Source organism: Saimiri boliviensis, chromosome 10 (assembly GCF_048565385.1).
Source record: "Saimiri boliviensis isolate mSaiBol1 chromosome 10, mSaiBol1.pri, whole genome shotgun sequence".
Taxonomy (NCBI): domain Eukaryota; kingdom Metazoa; phylum Chordata; class Mammalia; order Primates; family Cebidae; genus Saimiri; species Saimiri boliviensis.
The window spans coordinates 103,087,995-103,102,756 of NC_133458.1; positions in this window are offsets into that span (position 1 = coordinate 103,087,995).

Consider the following 14,762-nt stretch of genomic DNA (forward strand, 5'->3'; position numbering starts at 1 on the left):
GGTACAGCCATTGTGGAGACGTTACGGAGATTCCCCAAATATTAAAAATAGAACTGCCACGTGATCCAGCAGTCCCACTACTATACACCTAAAGGAAATGGAATCAGTGTATCCAGAGACACATGCCCTCCCACGGTCACTGCAGCATGGCTTACAACAGCAAAGATATGGCATCAACCTGTGCCCACCGACGACTGAGTGGAAAAGGAAAGCGTGGTGCACATACACGCAAGAATGTGACTCATCCTTCCAGAAGGAAAAAAATCCTGTCTTTTGTGACAACACAGATGAGCCTGGAGCATATTATATTAGGGGAAATAAGCCGGGCACAGAAAGATAAATTCCATATGATCTCACTGGCAGAGTCTGAAGTGGTCAAACTCGTAGAAGAGAGTAGAATGGTGGTTACTGGGGGCTGGATGAGGGTGATATGGTCAAGGGCACACAGTTTCTGCTGTGCTGGCTGAATACATTCTGGAGACCAAATTTACAGCAAGGTGCATGTGTCAGCTCAGCTCTGAGTGAGTACCTTAAGTACTTTAAGTACACTCGGTACCTTAAGTACTGAGTGCTTAAAATTCACTGTGAGGGTAGATCTTACATTAAGTGTTCTTGTCACGAAGAAATCTCCAATCAAATAGTAATAATAATAGCAAAGTGGGAGGAACTTGGGGAGGGGATGGACGTGTTTGTGGCCTTGATGGAGGTGATGGTTTGTAGGCGGCACAGGTGTCCTCAGACTGGTCAGGATGTGCACGTGAAATATGCACAGCTTTCTACAAGTCCTCCATCAAATGGCTTAAAATACGACCATGAAATTAATCATTGTTGGCTCTCTGTCAAGAACATTCTTCAGTGGACTGACCCTCTTGATCATTGTTGTTGCTATCTGATGGTTGACAAAGTGTGTGCGTGGTGAAGAATGTTCCAGAACAGCAGGCACTGAGGCCCTGACTTCCGTGGAGGTGCTGGTGGCATGCCCATTAGGGTGAGGGTCACGCGACCCTTCCATCCTTTATTCCGTAAGTATTAGTTGCCATTCAACTTGAAGGAAGTGCTTTCGCTTTCATTTATTTCTCACTATGGACTCATGAATGCTGTCTACCTACTGGGTTATATAATCTTTTCCCATCATCATTTATTTGGCTCTTCAGATTGTTACGGATTTGGCCAGAAATTCCCGTGGAGCGCGCCCTTGTCTCCTGCTTTCTGCCTGCGTTTCTGCCTCTGGCTGCCGACGGGCCACCAGCTGGCTCCTACCCGGGCATCAGGCAGTGAAGCCACAAGGCTACACAGTGGCTGGGCCTGCCGCAAACCCTCCCTGCACCCAGCCTGGAAAAGAGACCCTCCTTCCTCACTCGGCGTCTTCTCTACCTTCAGTTTCATTTGGTCTCCGACTGGAATGGGATGAGTTTGTAACACGGTGCAATATTTTCATTTCAGGAGATTCAACAATATTCACATTATTATATGATGTTTGGCCCATGTACTACTGAAAAGTTGTCTCAAAAGTTGTTTCCCACAGACTCAACAAAAGATGGAGGTACATATGTAGAAGACACCCCCGGGCAGGACCCTCGGGGTCACTGCTAAAGTCTCCTTGGCGCTGACATTGGCTGGGGCGTGGACAATACATTGTCTGCTGTAGGTGACAAGCCAGAAGGGCAGTCTCTGTCTTCAGGGAGTCCAACTTGTAAGCTAGACCAGATACAGTAGATACACATGGAGACGAAAATACTGGATTCGTGCATTTTTTCTGATTTTGCACTTCGTGTTTGTTCGTTTTTTTGTTATTTACTCCTGAATGGGCAAGGACAAAGAAGTAATGAGAAGAGGGAAGGGAGAGTTCTGCTGACCAGCACTCCCTGGGGCCAGGCCTCATGCTGGCCTCGCCATGCTCGCCCTCACTCTCTGGTCACAGTGAATCTTCGAGGTGTGTGCCTGTGACCCCTCCTTACAACCGCTTACGGCTAACCCCTTGCTTTTACATCTTTTCCTATCACAAATAAGAACCTACATAGCAATGTCTAAAATCTGCATCTGCGACTGCTTCCGGGACTCACAGTGGCAGATGCGCCCCACCCGGTGGGGTTGGCCGGCATCAGGCCACCTGTCCCCGTGATAGGAACGTGACGGGCTGAACGTGAGGCAGGAAACCTCTGCTTTCAAGGATGTGTGATCGGATGCAGTGACTCCATGTGCCTCTGAACCACGTGTCATTTCAGCGGAGGCACGCCTCTCTTCTGAGTCCTCAAGGACAGATGCAAGACATATCTCAGGTGGTCAGTGGGAGCAAAGGACGGGGCAGTGACTTTCGCTGGGGAACCAGCTGCCTTAACACCAGTGACTGGGGAGGTGCAAGTGGCAGCCCTGTGATGACGCAGCCGGCAATGTGTCCCACACAGCTGCGGTCTGCCACGATGGTCATGGGCGTCGTCGTCTTCATTTCGTACGTCAGGAAACCACAGCGCAGCAGGGAAGTCAGTGGTCTATGATCGCAGGGCCGCCTCGAATTGAGTCAGGATTCCAGCCCATGTGTGCCCAAGGCCAGCGTTCTCACTGGACCACGCCGGTGATTATATTTTTAAAAGAGAAAATCTGAAAAGAAAGGCAGAAGAGGAAAGGCCTGAGCAGGTGTGGCAGGGAGGACGAAGAGGAGGGACCAGGATAACGCGAAACTGAGGGCGTCTGGGTGACCGGTAAAAAATTGCAGTAAGTCACGTCTCTCTTCTTTGCCTTTGCGGGTGAAGAAACGATCTTCCTCGTCCACAAATACAGGTGTACAGCTGTAAAAGCCTTCGGCAGGTGCCTCCGCCTGCCATTTCATGATCTGCCCTGTCTCAGGCTCGCAGCAGGAGGGTGGAGCAGATTGATCTGTTGACGGTGGGCTTCTCAATTTCTCACAGCACAACGAGCACAAGCCTGGCAGCCGTCCAGTGAGACCGAGCACCTGCGGCCCCTCACTGCCCCCCGCATCTCCAAGGACAGAGCCACCTGGCTCTCCTGTCACCTTGCCGAGATACTTCTGACCCCAGAAAATCTGCTAATAAAGCTCAGCCTTGTTCCGCATCTCAGCTGGAACCCCAGGCGGCTGGTCTAGCACCACCCTGGAAGCCAGTGGCTTAGCGCTATCCCGGGAAGGCACTTGGCCCGACGTCCGCCTCTTCCCTGCTGCTGCATGGAGCCACTAACTCCAGCCTAGAAAACACTCCATTTTCTATTTTACCAACACTCTGCCAACAAGGATGTTTTATTTAAATGAACAAATAAAAAACAATAAACAACAAAACAAAAACACGAATGCACAAATTAAAAAATAAAGACGGCCTGCAGCCAGATAAGGTCACAAACACCCACTAAGCCTTTGGCAGCTCCAGACGGTCATCTTCACTGACACGGTCTTGCAGCCACTCGTGGCAAGAACTTGGCATCGACCGCTGAAGGCTCTGCCACCTCGAAGCCTCTTCCTTCCAAGACTGACGGAACTCTTGGCCCAGAACGGGACTGTTTTTCTCCTGGACTGGTTCTTTAACCCTTCTTCTGATCTCATTTTCCTCTTGCTGTTACATATTACTTTGTTTTTAGTGGAATATCGAAGCTGTGACATTTATAGATTGATGAAACATACGATTACGTGTGGTTTGCAAATATTGACTGACTTGCGGAGTGCCTTGGGCCTGTGTGCCCGTGGCTCTGACTGCTGAGTGAACCGAGATGTACTAAGGAGAATACCTCCTCGGGAACTCCAGGGAGCTCCTGGTGTTGGTGACTGAAATAGCATCAGTAAAAGTCTGACATTGTGGAAAGACACAAATGTGCGAGGACCTGGTTATTTCTGACCCTGCACTGCTCGTGACGCCTGCCTTCCGCTCCTTGACCACGTGGACTGAGGGAGAGGGAAGGGAGGGAAGGTGGAGGCAGCCACCACATTTTGCTCTCCTCCCTTCTGGCCCCTTGTTCTGCTGTTGTAACATGGGTATCGCCTTTCACCACACTCTTGAGTTGTCCTACGAGGCGGATACATGTGGTTCCCCAAATTGAAATCCAAACAGCTGTATGTCTTTTCAACTTGTCCTTCTTTCTCACTTATAAAAGAGAGTCACATTTTACATACTACTGTGCATGGCATTGGGGGACCCCTTATGGTTTACAGTTTTTCTCATGTTTGGGAATGGGTGAGAGCATTGCAGGCATTCTATAAACTATTTACCTTGAATTGCTGAGAAAATAGCTGTGCCTGCCTATTAAAAAGTCCAATTTCCTTCTAGATGACTTATTTACACATTATTAAGCTCATTTACACAGAATCATTGCAGATTTTTCTATGTGACGAAGCCAACCCAACTGTCTGGTCTTTTTTTCACGTAGGCATGTAAAAATCATGCCAGGGGCAAATTGGAAGCTCACAGTGCCTGGAAGTGCTGCATCTTAAAGACAGCAGTAACTTTCTTGTCTACTAGTCTCAATCCCCTGACCTCATGATCCACCCGTCTCAGTCTCCCAAAGAGTAGTAACTTTGTTAATAACACATGTAGTGTATTAGTCACACAGATATAAAAAATTAGCACAGGCCTGTAATCCCAGCTACCTGGGTGACTGAGGCAGGAGAATTGCTTGAACCTGGGAGGCGGAGGTTGCAGTGAGCCGAGATTGCGCCACTGCACTCCAGCCTGGGCAACAGAGTGAGACTCTGTCTCAAAAAAAAAAAAAAAAAAAAAAAAGTTACTATTGTCTTTAAGATGTAGTTTCCTCATCTGTGAAATGAATATTTCTATATTCCATATGTTATATAATATTATGACCTGGCTAACCTTGGCATTTGAAGGACGCAAAGCCTGAGTCCGGCACAGAGAAGGTACTTGAGGAATACCCCAGATATGGAGGAAGGCAGCATCTGGATACGAACTTCTTTTCCTATATATGTATTTGCATATCTCTGAATAGGTATCTATGTGTGTTCCTTTTTTTTTTTTTTTTTTTTTTTTTTTAAAGACGGGGTTTCACCATGTTGGCCAGGATGGTCTCGATCTCCTGACCCCGTGATCCACCCACCTAGGCCTCTCAAAGTGCTGGGATTACAGACGTGAGCCACCACGCCCAGCCTCGTGTTCCTTTTATTATAGACAGGTTGTCTGGTCTCAGTCCATTAGAGTGCGGTAGCCTTAGGGACCTGCCACCCTGTGGCAACTTCGAGCTATTCGGGCTCTCCAGATTCTGGGCCCACCCCTCATTGTACCGGGGATGTAGGGTTTGACCAAGGTCCTACCCATTAGTGAGGAGCAGAGCCCGCATGAGTTCCTCAGATCAGGAGGAGGGGTGAGCTCCTGTCCTGTGAGATGAGGCCATCCTCAGTCCTGGGACAGGTGCAGACGTTTGCTTTCACCTTCTAACTTAAGAATCTGGAGAGTCCGCACAGCTTGAAGCTGCCTCTGAGAGTCTTTGTTACTGCAAAATGCATGTGGGCAGGCTGGAGCAGGCAGTGGATCTTGTTGTTTGTTGGGAAGAAAGGAAAATTGAAGTTCCCATCACCTGCCAATTAGTCTTGGTCTACCTCCAACCCAAACCTCGGCTCAGCGGAGCAGATTAATAAAGTGGGCTGCGGGCACCATGAATATGCATGCAGCGCAGGCCGCCGGCTGGAACGCTTTTCCCTCCCTGGAATTCACCAGTCACGTTTCTACTCTCTGGGTTTCTTTCTAAGTTGAAAGATTCTGGAACTGTAGAGCTGGAAGGGACGTTGGTGAAGACCATCTGGTCCAGTGTCCTCATTTTACAGATGAGCTAACTGAGGCCAGAGGGGAAGGGCCGCTTCGGGGCACACTGCACATGGCTCACAAACCTAGGACCAGGCCAGATCTCGCAGCTCTTGTTCCAGAGGATGCTCAGTGCCTCCAGTGTGTAGGGCACTCATTTTCTTGCTGAATTTTGTTTATCGAGACCATATGGAAAGTGATTTGAGGCTGAAGTTACATGCATTTAGGACCAAGAGAAATGGAAATGACCACAAAATCCTTCTGTGTTGAGCTCCTGAGCCAATTGTGGGGTCACCCTCTCTCCCAGCAGCACAGACCATGTTGATATGATGATATCACCTTAGAGCTAACGAAATGCACTCCTGAGAAATAACATGACCGTTTCTGTTTTCTGCAGAGCGATTCCAAATGAGAGAAGCAATAACATTGTTTATGACCTATTAAAATCGCTCCCATCTCACCAAGCAGCCTTCACAGCTGTGGTAGTCCTCGCTTTCCTCGTGGGAACTACCTTGATGTCGGAGAACACTGCTGAGTGAGGCCCGACACTGTGCATGCGATGATGTGAGCCATCGGCAAACTTCACCGTGGAGGACAGAATGCCGTTAGCTAAAGCAGGAGGAAGCGGGCCTGCGATTCCCATCATCTTTTGTTTGAATGCAAAAGAAACTACAGCCCAGAAAATGAATTCATTACACTTTGACAAAACATGGGTAATCTGACCAGCATGGGGTCCAGTGGAGTAAGATGACCACCTAAACGAAAACAATAAAAACCAAACAAAACGAAACAGCATGTTGTTTAGAAATGCGTTCATTTGCGATAAAACTGTTTTGAAAAAGCAAGAACACGAGAGACATCCGATTTGGGATAGTGGTCGTGTTTACAGGGCTGCCGGGGGATGCCGTATAGAAGAACCACAGCGAGGTGGAGCTGTTTGTAGACTGGGGAGAGAGTTAACAAAGTGGGAAAGAGGAAAGATACCAAACCAATTTCTGGACAGAATTTCTGACTTTGTAGCAGCCTCGCAGTCTTTATTAAGCAACAGGTGTTATATCAATGATTCCAGATAATTTACTAGCAAGAGGATACTCCGTTCTGTCTCGTTTGGGACTGAAAACTCCAAAATAAATGAGGCTCTGTGCTGCGGCACCTTGTTTCCTGCTCTGCAGCAAATGGTCACTGGGACTTCACTGTTCTATGCTACTAGGGGGAGGAGCCGGAGAGTCTGATGGGGAGAGAGGGTAAACTGAGCAGGCTTGGGTGGGGTCTAAGGAGTCTTAAGGAAGAGCTCCGGGTAGCAACATGAACACACCAGGTGTCTGGTGTCCCTCCTGGTTGTAAGATGGCTGCTACACTTCCAGGCAAATGTTAGAATTCCAGGTGGGAAGAAGGGCCCGGGAAGGAGCGAAGGGGTTCCAGGTCCTGGATGAGTGTCTGCAGGGCTCTCAGGCTGTCTACACCCTAGGCTGCCCCAGTGACTGCAGCGCTCCCACGTGAGTGGAGGCAGGTGTGCACAAATGAGCCAGAGTGCCCAAGTCTGGTACAACGGAGAAAAATCAAACCCAAATCAGGAGTCTGGGACGGGGTCACGGAGAGTCAAGAAGGGAGGGTATTCTTGCCCATCTTCCTGCTAGAGCCACCTCAGGGCTGAATCCCCTGGCACAGAGCCCCGCAGGAGTGGGGGTTCTGATGACTGAAGTGGAGTGAGGAGGCCTGAGGACTGCGTTACCCGCGCTTCCCAGGCCCTTCCCCTGCAGCGCGCTGCCTCAGTGCTGGTCAGCTGCAGTCACCACCTGGTCACTTCCAGCAAGGGCAGAGCTCACTCCTGTGGGCTTGGGGTCTAGAATCGGCCATCCTGTTCCGATCTCGTTCCCAGCCCTCCTGGGCGCACATGGGAGCAATGGGGAGCCCTTCTGTCTCTACAAAGTCCCAGCTTTCCCCTGAAATGCTGTTACAGTGAAACAGCCAAAGAACACAACCAGCTCCATTGTTAAGGGGTCTTTATCCATTCCTGCACATACGGGAGGATCATTTTAGAGCACGGAGGAAATACACAAAACAGCAGTCGTGTCGTTTGTAAAACTAGCTTTGGGACTAAAGGAGAAGTATGTAAACAACTAAGTTTTGTGAAAGATTTCCAGGAGCACGGTGCTCTGAGCAAGGACACAGCCGCTCTCCACCTTCCTGGACCCCTGCTGGCTCCCAGATGTCTGGGGTCCTCCGTTACCTCTTGATCCCAACCCCCTTCCTCTGTCCCCTGCCCGTGACATAAACGAGCCTAAAGTTTGTAGTGACTTGAGGTGCTGCGTTAGGATGCTCACTGGCCATCTTCTTGGCTTGCCGGCCCTCGGCCCTCCTGCCCGTTCTCTTGTGTGCTTGCATCCCAGCTGTGAGCAGCGGACCCTGGGTTTGGTTACCTCTGCCGCGCTGCCCTGTGCCTGTGAGTGTCCTCCTGAGGCTGCCCTTTAGGCCTGCTCCGGTCTCCCAGGGCCTCCTCGAGGGGTTGGACTCTGCTCTCTGGGCCCCCATCAGCCCTCTGGGGTTCTGCTCCACACCGGGTAAAGTGCAGTAGATCCGCGGGCATTGACACCCCTGGCATCCCCAGCAGCCTGGCAATGCACCCAGGCCCACTGCCCACACTCATGCCCAGCCTCAGTTTCCCAAGTTGCTAGGGTGGAGACCCAACCTCCACCCTCGCGAGTGTGTCCACTGCGGTGGCCCTGTTCTCCCTCGCGTTTCTCCCATGTGTGCCCTGGGTACAGTCTGCCCAACCTCATTTCTTCCGTATTGTCTGCTAACAGTATCCCAGGTATTAGGGTCGTTGGTGGAAACCCTTGAGCCGGGAGGGTGACCCCCTCAGCTCAGGTTGGGTGAGCATGGCTGCCCTATGAAACTCGGACAGCTCTCACTACCTGGTCCAGTGACCTGGCAGATGATACACAACCAGGCATCTAGATTTCCTGATGCAAAGGGGCTGGGTTCACTCGCCATCCCTCTCTTCCTGTCCCTCATCTTCCGGCCTGGAATTCTAACTTGTCAGCTGAGAGGCAGCAACCACCTTGCGAGTGGCACAATGATGAAAGCTGGCACAGCTAGGGCAGTGACTCCTTGAAGCTGAGCCCCTGCGTCCGCCCTGGGCCGTCTCCCTCGGGCCTTATTCTAAGTAAGGAAATTAACCCCTTTGTGTTTAAAGCGTGAACGTTTTGGAATCACATTGTTCTCTGCGTATGTGCCAGATTCATTCTAGGTGACTTTCTCCCTTCCTTGTTGACCTGGACTTACTCACAGTGTTCCTCGAGGCGCAGTCCAGGAGAATGTGTCAGCTGCGCAGCGGAGAGACGAGGACAGGGAAACGTTCTCTCCCGTGGAAAAGGGCGGTAGTACGAGCCCTGCCCAAGCTCTAGAGAAGTGGGGAGTCCTCAGGGGGTGCCCAGGCCCGTGGTGGGAGAGGGAGCTGGCCTTGGAAGAAGAGGGGCCCGGTGGTGGGAGGGTTCTTCCAACAGGGTGGTGGCAATTTCCTGGGAAAGATTGTGCAGGCTGTGACCAAGCCCGCTAAGATTTTCCAGACCCTTGCAGCCACCTGCTGCTGCTAGTTCCGGTAGGGACACATAGCTCTGCCCAGAAGCACCAAAGAATCATCTCTTAGAGCTGTCCAGGGATCGCACACATCTCCTGCCCGTCAAGACCACGTTGCTCCTCGGTTTCCAGGCACCATGGGTGGCGGGATGCGTTGCTTCACCAGAGCTAGAAAGTCAGGGCCTGCACTGTGAGAGCAGTGGCGACACCGGGAATGCTTCCATCCACCTTTCACCATGCGCTGAGACCGGGAGCGATAGGTACTGTGAGGGTGAACGTGGGCAGATGGCGATGGGGACAGCAGGCCCGGTAGACTGGGACTTGGGCCTGGAAATGCCAACTGAGGATTGAGAGAAGCAGTCACATCGGGGGCAGCCAGAGGCCGTCTTCTGCTGGAGTGGTGAAGCAGAAAATGAAAGTGCTCTGCGCTAACAAGACGCGGGAGGATGTTTATTTCTATGAGGAAGCGGAGGGGGCCTGCTAAAGCAAGACGCAGAAAGCATCGTGTGTATCCAAAAGTAAAGTTGATGTAAAAGATTTAAAATTACATTTCATGGCCGGGCGCGGTGGCTCACGCCTATAATCCCAGCACTTTGGGAGGCCGAGGCGGGTGGATCACGAGGTCAAGAGATCGAGACCATCCTGGTCAACACGGTGAAACCCCGTCTCTACTAAAAATACAAAAATTAGCTGGGCATGGTGGCGCGTGCCTGTAATCCCAGCTACTCGGGAGGCTGAGGCAGGAGAATTGCCTGAACCCAGGAGGCGGAGGTTGCAGTGAGCCGAGATCGCGCCATTGCATGCCAGCCTGGATAACAAGAGCTAAACTCCGTTTCAAATAAAATAAAATAAAATAAAATAAAATAAAATAAAATAAAATTACATTTCACCAAAGATAATATTCACAGTGTACAATCCATGTGATAAGAAAATTAAAAATGAAAATCCAGAATAACGAACTTTTATAAGTCAATAAAAAGACAAGAGAAGGCTGGACGCAGAGGCTCAGAACTGTCATCCTAGCACTTTGGGAGATGGAGGTGGGAGCATTGCTTGAGCTCAGGGGTTCAAGATCAGCCTGGGCCATATAGGGAGACCCTGTCTTTACAAAAACTACAAAGATTAGCTGGGCACGGTACTAACTGCGTGTAGTCCCAGATGGAGGAACATTTACTCAGCACACGGAACACAGAACAAAGCACAGGTCACACTCCTAATTTTGACAAAACAGAATTGAAACTGACAAAGGTCAGAAAAGACAAAGGAGGGCATGACATGATGGTAAAGGGTTCAATTCAATAACAAGAGCTAACCTAAATATATATGCACCCAATACAGGAGCACTCAGATTCATAAAGCAAGTTCTTAGACCTACAAAGAGACGTAGACTCCCACAATAACAATAGGAGAGTTTAACACCCCGCTGACAATATTAGACAGATCATCAAGACAGAAAATAAAGATATTCAGGACCTGAACTCAGCTCTGGATCAAGTGGACCTGATAGATAGCTATAGAACCTTCCTCCACAAAACAACAGAGAATGCATTCTTCACATCACCACATGGCACTTACTGTAAAATAGACCACATAATTGGAACACTCCTCACCAAATGCAAGAGAACTGAAGTCGTAACAAACAGCCCGTGTGCAAGAAAGGGAGGCATGGCGGGGAAACTTGCCTTCTAGCCGACTCAACCAGGAGTACAAAAAATTGGTTTAAGATGCATGTCCTTTTCCCCTTGAAGTGATTTTTAAAAAATACTTGATTTTTAGAGTGGTTTTAGGTTCATAGGCAAATTGAACAGAAGGCACAAGAGATTTTCCATATAGCTCTTATCCCCCTATATGCAAAGCCTCCCTCTTATCAATATCCTGCCCCAGTGCTCATTGGTTACAATATATGGACCTATCACGATCTCCCGAAGTCCATGGTTCACATGAGGTTCTCTCTGGGTGTTGTACGCTCTGTGGTTTTGGACAAATGTATCCACCATTATAGGCTCATACAGAGTAATTTCCTGCCCTGAAAATCCCGTGTGTTCGGCTGATTCATCTGTCCCTCCCCACTGGCTCCCTGCAAACATGCGACTCCTTGCTGCCTCCAGGTTCACCTTTTCCAGGACATCATCAAGGAGATCCTCATATTCTTCTAGACACAGAAGTATGCTGCTTTATCTTCTGTGTTACGTTCTGTCCTTTTTCTAACGAAGAATGTTGCCTTAGAGCCCAGGCTGCGTTTTTGATTCTTTCTTTAACATGGAAAGAGTCAGCCTTTCCTCCTGCTTTGTGTTCTTCTCTGGTTGTTTTTTTCTTTAAAAACTAAAAAACATCCAATGGCCTTCTTGTCAATCTTTTTTTTTTTACACCTTTGGGGTTTTGCGTTATGCATTAGGATCACATCCACTTCCTGAGATTCAAAAATATTCACATACATTTTACCCAATACGTTGACAGTTTACCAGGTTGCAGGAGCTCAGCCTGGTGGTCACCAGTTGCCAGAATCCTCCTTTGTCAGATGAGGGTGAGGGTAACCCTGCCTACGGGCTCTTCACCAACTTTGATGTGTGTGTGTGTGCGCGTGTGTGTGCGTGCACGTGTGCAAGGGCACGCAGGTCTGCTTGTGTAAAGCTTTGTTTTGAGCGCTGGCCTTGGCACTTCCACAGTGCTGAACATCTGTCTTGGCACAGAGTCGGCCAGTACCTGCGTGCTGCTGTGGGCTGAGCCTCTTCCCCGCATGCTGGCGTAAGACTGTGTGGGTCTGAGCCCTCTCCGGGAGACCTGGGTCCTGCTCCACCCCAGAGCTGACGGGTTTTAGTTTGGGGTCGGGGTCTGGGAAGTGTGGCAGCTGATCCCCAGGAAATATCCAGCTACGGAGGCTTTGGTCCCCAGCAAGCTTGACATGACTTTTCACTAATGAAGTTCTTAGGAAGGTAAAGCACTGATGTGATAGATCTATAATATTGTGTTCAAAATAGCAGTGCAAAATTGCACTTTAGACGTTTCTTCATCTGTCAAATGGAAATAATTTCTCTCTTAGGTGTACACTCTGGACAATGTCTGGTATATATCAAAACTATATATATATATATATATATATATATATCATGACTTATTGTTTCTTTAGTTAGAATTCTTTCGTTGTTCAATTAGAACTTTACTGAATTGTTACGTGTCTTTCTTTTGGTTAAGGTAGTAGATGAAGTTTGAAGTCATCTTTTATTCTGGAATGCTAGCGGGCCTTTCTCAACTAAGGTCCCAGGAGAGAACTAAGCCCTACAAAAAAATTAGTAGGTGGCTGTCTCTGTTCCCCCAAGGATGATGCATAGCTAGCACAATTCTCGAAGGGTAGGAGAGAAGGTGTTAATTACTTGCAGTAGATTCCTGCATATATCAGGGATAAATTCTCTTGTGGGACTGAGAATCCCCAACAGCCTGCTGCTTCAATTCCCTTTTAAAAGCACATTCCAACTCTTTCTGTTGCTGGTTCCTGTAGCCCATACATTTAAAAATATTGCTTATTTCTTAGGATTTAAAATGTGTTGTATTGAAACGTTGAACCATCATGGCTGAGACTCGGATCAGTGTCTCACTTCAAGAAACAGGACATGTACATTCTAGGTCATTCTTGGCTCTTCCTTACACTGTTGGGTGCATCCACTTTGATTAAAGTCCTCTATCATTCCTTTGTCTCTTGTACCCTAAAATAAAGTCACCTCTCTGTTATGGACTGAACAGTGTCCCCCCAAGTTCATATGCTGGAGCCCTAATCCCCATGGTGATGGGAATTGGAGATAAAATTTTTAGGAGGTGATTAGGGTTAGATGAAGTCATGAGGGTGGGGCCCTCAGGATACGATTCGCGTCCTTATAAGGAGAGACATCAGAGTGCTCTCTCTCTCTCTCTCTCTCTCTCTCTGTCCCCTTTACCAGGAGCCGAATCAGCCAGCACCTTGACCTTGGACTTCCTGGCTCCAGGACTGTGAGAAGTAAACACTACTGTGTTAGCCACCGGCTCACAGCCCTCTGTGAGGGTAGTGCGAGCTGGCTGATGCCCTCCTACCCCAGCAGGGCTCTCAGCCTGTGCCTACGTGGGCTGTCCTGGTCTCCCAGGAGCCAGGGCACTCCACCAGAAGTGGTCCCAACAGGACACACGCACCTGCCACCGCGGCCCACAAGGGCTGCCTCTGCCTCCACTCAGGGTTCCTCCCACAGGCAGGTGAGTGGAAAGATTTTGTTCTGGGGGAGAGAAATCTGCCACTTCTGCTGCAAGTGCAATGAAGGGCAAAGGCTGTGAACTGACACATAAATGTTGTCCTAGCACAATTGCCGACTTTTATATTCGTAAAATTCAAGCAACAGAAGTGTATACCATGAAAAGTAAAATTTCCCCTGTGTCATTTCACCATTTCACATTCCACTCCTTACTTACAGAGGTCTCCAGACTGTGAATGTCTGGTGAACTGACATTACTCTTTCCAAGTGGTTTCCAGATTGTACATACACACACATGCACACATACATAGGCATACACATGAATAGAAGCTTTTTTCAAAACAAAAATATTATTCACCAACTTGTTTTGCTTCATTTAAAATTATATCTAGCTATCTATTATGTATATATATATATATCTCTCTCTCTCTGTGATGGGGATATATCTCCATGCTATTGCAGATGGATTTATTGCTTTTTTTTGAGACAGAGTCTTGTCCTGTGGTCCAGGCCAGAGTGCAGTGGCTCCATCTAGGGCCTCTAGGCTCACTGCAGCCTCTACCTCCTGGGTTCAAGCGAGTCTCCTGCCTCAGCCTCCAGAGTAGCTGGGATTACAAGTGCCCTCCACCATGCCCAGCTAATTTTTATATTTTTAGTAGAGATGGGGTTTCACCACATTGGCCAGGCTGCTCTCAAACTCCTGACCTCAAGTGATCCACCTGCCTTGGCCTCCCAAAGTGCTGGGATTATAGGCATGAGCCACCGTGCCTAGCCAGATTTGTTGTTCTATCAACTGCACAGAACTCTGCTATGATGCTTCGTGATTTATTGGAGTTTCCCTTTTGATGGACATTAAAAGTGTCTGTTTTTTCTCCATTACAAATTGTGATTTAGTGAACATTCTGATTCATATATCCTTGTATAGTTGAATATGTTCATAGAATTTATGTTTACAAGCGAAGTTGCCATATCAGGAGGATACACAAATGTAAAATTTTGTTTGCCCTCCAAAACGTTTATAGTAATTCACATTCCCACCAAAATGCATGGTGAAAGGTAATCATTCTGTTCTAAGTATCACTTCTTTCATTGTCAGTGAGGTAGGCTGTACACTCATTACTGCTATCTGTCATCTGTTTTTTTTTTGCATAAATTTTGCATTGATACACTGTCAAAGTTTTAGTAGAGTGCTAAATTTGTTTTTACAAATTCATTG